Source organism: Coenobita brevimanus, chromosome 43 (assembly GCF_032717465.1).
Source record: "Coenobita brevimanus isolate Jiangsu-jjx chromosome 43, ASM3271746v2, whole genome shotgun sequence".
NCBI lineage: Eukaryota > Metazoa > Arthropoda > Malacostraca > Decapoda > Coenobitidae > Coenobita > Coenobita brevimanus.
In genome coordinates, this window is record NC_136996.1 from 23,962,679 (window position 1) to 23,968,678 (window position 6,000).

Genomic DNA, 6,000 nt, shown 5'->3' on the forward strand with positions numbered 1-6,000 from the left:
CAGTTTCGACAGGTGAAAAGAAACCGACTATAGTTAGGCTCTGTAGTCCAGGAAAATTAGACCAGTCAATATACAGTATATACTACTCTGCTATGGAAGAAGTACTAGAGATCATTCTAATCCCAGGGTAATACTACCCAAGGAATCGCTGGGGAAGAATTGTTGTGGTCAGTTTACTCGAACCGAGGAAACATCCCTACCCACTTCCCGGTCAGTTGATGGCATGATGTGGCCAGATTGGAGGCTTGATTTAACTAGTAACCAAAGAGATTTATCCCACCTCACAACCAAGGTTCACTGGTTTTCATGAAGCCACTATACTGTAATAAAGTTGTGAGCTCCCCAGTTCTGACAGATGAAAACACCCCAGCTGCAACAAGATTCTTGATCCCGAGAGAATACAGCCATATAACACAAAATAGATTGATACATGGATATACGGTAGATGGACAGTTACTAATAAACCGACTCATGTAGATAGATACATGGAGAGAGAGAGAGAGAGAGAGAGAGAGATTACTGACAGGAGCATAATATACTCTAGATAGACTGATACAGATAAATAAACATAGATAAATAGATGTAAGTATTTAGTTGGTCACTAGATAATATAAAACATTATACAATATCGAAAAAATTTTAATAATCCATGATTAAGAAAACCTACTACTAAACCTTCAAAGAGCACGGAAGTAGGGGCCAGAGTGAGTGGTGGTTCTGGCAAGGGAAACACGGGGTCTTAATTGGATCCTCCTTTCCCTTGGCAATTTCGTATGGTCAGACTGCACCTCATGAGGACGAGGAGCTTACTACTCTCCTGTTCACTTTATCATTTACCCCTCGTTTTCCTGTCAGATTATGGTAGATATTATATCTTAATAATTTCTAACTTCCACCCACTTCATACTGTTGTTTTATTTACCTATTCATTCCGTACTGCATCAGTTGGCGCCTCTTTGTGTTCTTAAATCTTCTCGAGTGATTATAGTCCTGGGTAATCTTTCATATACAATTCTTGACATTACCTCTCATTCACTCAATGAATCCATTCTGTCACTGGGCCCTCGGAGCTATGAACTGCCATGTTCAATCACGGATTCCCAAGGCCGATTTTAACCTTTGCACTATTCATAATGGTTAAAATTGTGATGATCCAACGAAATATTTTCCGTTGTCGCCCCTAGCAACATATCTTAATATGTTCGAAAACGTTTGTAAACTTATATTATTTGCCATTTCAGAATGCAATGCGCTCGTATATTTACATTTATTTCTCCGCCCGTCACAGTTATAGCACCAGTAAAGAAGATTCCTGTTACTCCAAAGGGCCTACCTAATGTACCCTATCCTATGGTAGGGAAGGCGGTCCCGCAACGATATAAGGTTGTTGATCATGCCTCCTACATATTATGCACTTCATCAGGTACTTTTTCAGAACCTGTCTACCTCTAGGGATCCAATATCTTTCGCGAATTTGGGTCAATGTCATTCCTCTGTGCAGAGTCAGCTCATGTGCCTCTTGTACTATTAAGTTTGTGAAATAATCATATTATGGGAGCAAAATAGGATGCCTTGCTTGGAAAGCTAAATCAGCCATTACATGACCCCTCAAATTACCAATATCGATTATTTTACCTTCCTTGTAGACCAAAATTCGGAAGTTATTAATTAGACTGAAGGGATTAATGGAGGCTATTTCTAACCCCCTACACTACGAAAGGCGCTAATATAATCGGTCGATTCAACTGACTGGTTATTAGAACGTCCCTCAACTGCTTTCGTATCCCTCTAAAAGGAAAATCATGATCAGCAAGTAAATGACACCTTAAGTGAGCAGTCCACAGGGCTCAAGTTTCATATTATCCAATGGTTCTAACAACAACAACAATGAAAGGTCAAAGTAATCCGTATAAACTCTTGTGGCGTTAACAAAAATTAAATATTAAAAGGTAATTGTACTAAAGGGAAGAAAATTTTGCTCCGGTGACAAGGATCAATGTTGTAAGCCTGTATATCAAAATGATGACCATGTCTTCCTCTGTTGTTCTTGTGGCCTCGGGCGGTTGACTACAGGCTGAAGTTACTAATCTCTTGCAGACCACCATCCTTCATTATTCTTTGGGGGGATTGGGGGGAGCTGAGGAACGTTTTTGTGCAACCTGGCAGTAGAGCCTTTAGGTCATATTGATACCACCCCGAGAAGGTGTCTGTCATCATCACTTTCTTCCTTTTTCTTCTTCGGTAATGGTCAAGCAACGAACTTCAGAGAACCCGCCATCAAACTGGACATATCTCGCCGCGAACCATATATCTTGTGACAATTATTACTACCAGTTTATACATGCCTGCTACTTAGTCCACAATACAAGGAATCAGGTGTGTTGGAAACCATTACCAGGCGTACCGTGAGGGGGATGGACCATGTGTACAGATAGAGAGATTGACTAGAAGAGGGTATGTGAATGTGGTGGATGGGAGGAGGGGAAGGGGGAAGCCGTGGATGAGATGGAGGGATGGGATGCAGAAGTATATAAGAGAGAGGGGTGGGTGTTGGAAAAAGGGCAGCCTGATGGCGCGGGACACGGTGGCATGAAGGCGACTTGCTTGTGGTCACCCCTTCCGGGGTTAATACATGTGGCTGTAAATAGATGGGCAGAAATGACTGCAATATAAAACTGTACTTGTCTCGGTGAGACGTCAGGTATATGTATCGCTTGCTCACTTTTTTTTTTTTTTTATGTATATTAAACAAGCAAGGTGAATGCGGAAACGAGATTATTTTCAGGACCTTAATAAAGTATGTGCAAGTAGCGGTGGAAAAGGTGAACTATGTAATTTCCTGGTCCACAAAGTAGCCCACACCTGCCCGAATACTATTACCATATGCCAAGCTTCGCCCGCCTTAAGAGTTGAGAGCAGTGTTGATAAAACTCTGGGAATCACGACACTCTCAGCTCTGAATTGGTGATGAGCAACAGACTACTCATCCTGAGGAGTCAACCATACTGAAGAATTAAAAAGGTTTTCTATTAAGTTTGGAGGCCAGAGTCCGTGACGTTGTTTGTTTGTCTAATGAAAATTTTCATATGATTTGTAATTTTGAAGGAAACATTTAGGTATATGGGAAATACTAGAGTCTTTTAATGATTGTGTGCTCACCGGAGAGAGAGAGAGAGAGAGAGAGAGAGAGAGAGAGAGAAAATGCATAATTCTCAAGTTCCCATGCGAACTTTTGAACAAATTCTTCCTAGTCCTTGTGCAGCTATTAGTGGAGAGGTGGCCCTGATGTGATACCTGTATTGTGAGTTGTATTATGAGAAAAGCTTATGTTTCTCCTCGTCAGCCGTGTCCGTTTTTGGTTTAGTATTCAGCCTGAAAAAATTACCAGTTCATAGTGAGCTGCGCCTTGGTGCTTATTTGTTCTTATAATAGCCAGTTTTCTCGCCGTTACCACTTCCCAGAGTCCTCGTCTTTCATAAAACTTGGTGGTTAGCCCACAGAACTCGGGACTTGATTAGGAATAAGTTACCTGTGAGGTGCATGCAGAGTTCCGTGAAGAGACAGTCAAGCAAACAAGGAAGTGATGAAGTTCTGTGGTGTTGGTGGTGAGAAATGCTTTGGGATTGTGTGACCATGTTGAAACGATAGAGAATGAGAGACGGACTAGAAGAGTATACAGAATGTGTGTGTGGAGGGATGGGATGGAGACGTATATGAAAGAGGGGGGTATACGTTAGAGGGAGGAATGTGTAGGCTACAGAGAGTGCAGTCAGATGGTAAAGGACTAGTTAAAATATGAAGGCGATTCCTTTGTAACCACCCCGTACGATAGATATAATTTACATGCCATTGCCAGTCGATCGTAAAAATCATTTACACGCTCGAGGGACCAACGCAAATTAAGCATGATACTGCACTTTTATGATACTACTGTGCACCTGTTTTTTCTTTTTTTTTCTCCATTATCATTACTAAATTACTAATAAATTACCACTATAATAAGGTGCTTATCACGAGGGAGTGCTAAGGAAAGGATGTAAAGCTACAGCATTGTCCTATTCTGCCACTGATATACATGAAATAAGCTGCAAAAGGATGAAAATCTGGGTCAAGTTAGGGCAAACGGTCTCTAAATTATGCTACATGATACAAACGTCGTTTAAGAATCGTACTACCTTGTTTGGCAACTATACAAACTCACGACGCCTGGTTTTGTGGGTTAATGCGGCCCAGCTGGATGGGATACATATTTGTTTACGTCTGAGGGGTGGTTGGAGATTACGGCTCATATAATGCTGCTCATGAGCGAGCGAGACTAGTGACCTTGGCCTAAAAACCAGGGGAATGAGTAACTTAATCAGGGCCGCTATGCTCCTGATGAGGAAAAGAAGGATTGGATTACAAATAAATAGAACAAGTATACACCCGTTTACTTTAAACAGAAGTAAAGTTGTCATCTCTCTATCTGGAGTAATGAGCAAGTAATGCTAGGACATGGAACTTCTCACGAAAAAGTATAATGGAAAAAATGAATGTCTGTTGTACTGGTTATTCTGTCACTGGGCTACGAGAAACAAGCTGCAACTGGATGAAAATTCTTCGCCTATTTAAAGGTCATAAACTATAGTTATAATAGTTAACATTTCGTTGCAGATTTCATTTATAAATATATATATTTTTTTTTTACAAGAGACAGCTAATTCGTACCAGAACCATATGTAATTAATAAAGTTCATTGTGTAATCTATTTTCAACCTTTACATACCACATACCAGTAAATCAGTCCTGTATGAGACAGCCCTAGCATGTATTCAATACGGACGGTGGGTGTTAGCGCCGAAGTGTGACATGTAGAGGTGTATGGTATGTAGGAGGACTACTGGACTTTGGGAGCACGCTGTGAAGCCTATGCCAAGAGTCGAGCACATAAAAAAAAAAAGAAATGATTTGTACGAGTCAAATGATTTCCCCTCAACTACGAAATCATTTAATTCGCAGGGTGGCAACTATATAACCAAACCATACGTGTTCCCTACGTGTTGACAAGTGGGTTGGGGGAGGATTAGTGCTCCTCCCTGTAAAACAATTAACCAAAAAGACAAGCAAAATGCATCGGACCTGGACGGACCTACAGTTGACGACCAGGGGCCGAACAAGGGACATAATGGGGATGACAATAGGTAACGAGAGAGGTGCAAATGATAAGCTGAAAGGAGAAATTTATCCTGCGCTGGAGGATGCAAAAATGGACATAAGTAGATTGACTGATACCAAATGGGGAGATGAGAGTGTGAGAGGATAGATGGATTGGGTAAATATGGAGGAGTAAGTAACAATGACAGGACAAAGGAAGGTGTACATACTGTTGTGCAAGAGATGGATGGAGAATATGAGAGAGTATGGATCGCTGCATGACAGAATAATTGTGATCCCCATTCTAATGTATGGAAGCGAAGCTTAGACCTTGTTGCAAGGACATAAGCCAGGAATGAGAGCAGTGGAAATGAGTTATTTGAGAGGTGCATGCGGAGTTACGTGAAGAGACTGACAAATGAGGTAATAAAGGAGGGTCATGGTGTGGATGTGGTAAAAGGGCTAGGAGAAATATGTTATGGTGGTTTAGCTTTGCGGAGAGGATGGAGAGTGAGGGACTAACTAGGAGAATGTATGTGAGTGAGGTGGAGGGGCGGGAAGAGGGAGAGAGAGACCGAGGATAAGATGGAGGTATGAAGTGGAGAGGTATATGGAAGAGGGGTGTGTGGGTTGAGGGGAGGACAACGAAACGGTAGGGGACCAGGCAACATGGAGGCGATTTGTCTGCGGCCAGCCCTTACGTGATTGAGGCATCTGTCTATAGAGAGATAGGTGATTTATGCTGATTAACATATACCTTGTCTCCCTTGACATGTTGTCGGACATCTGTTAGAGAGAGTTCTGACCCTGACTACTTTTATATAGTGACTGGAGTTGGAGGGGAATAACCAGGACGGTGGTGTTCTC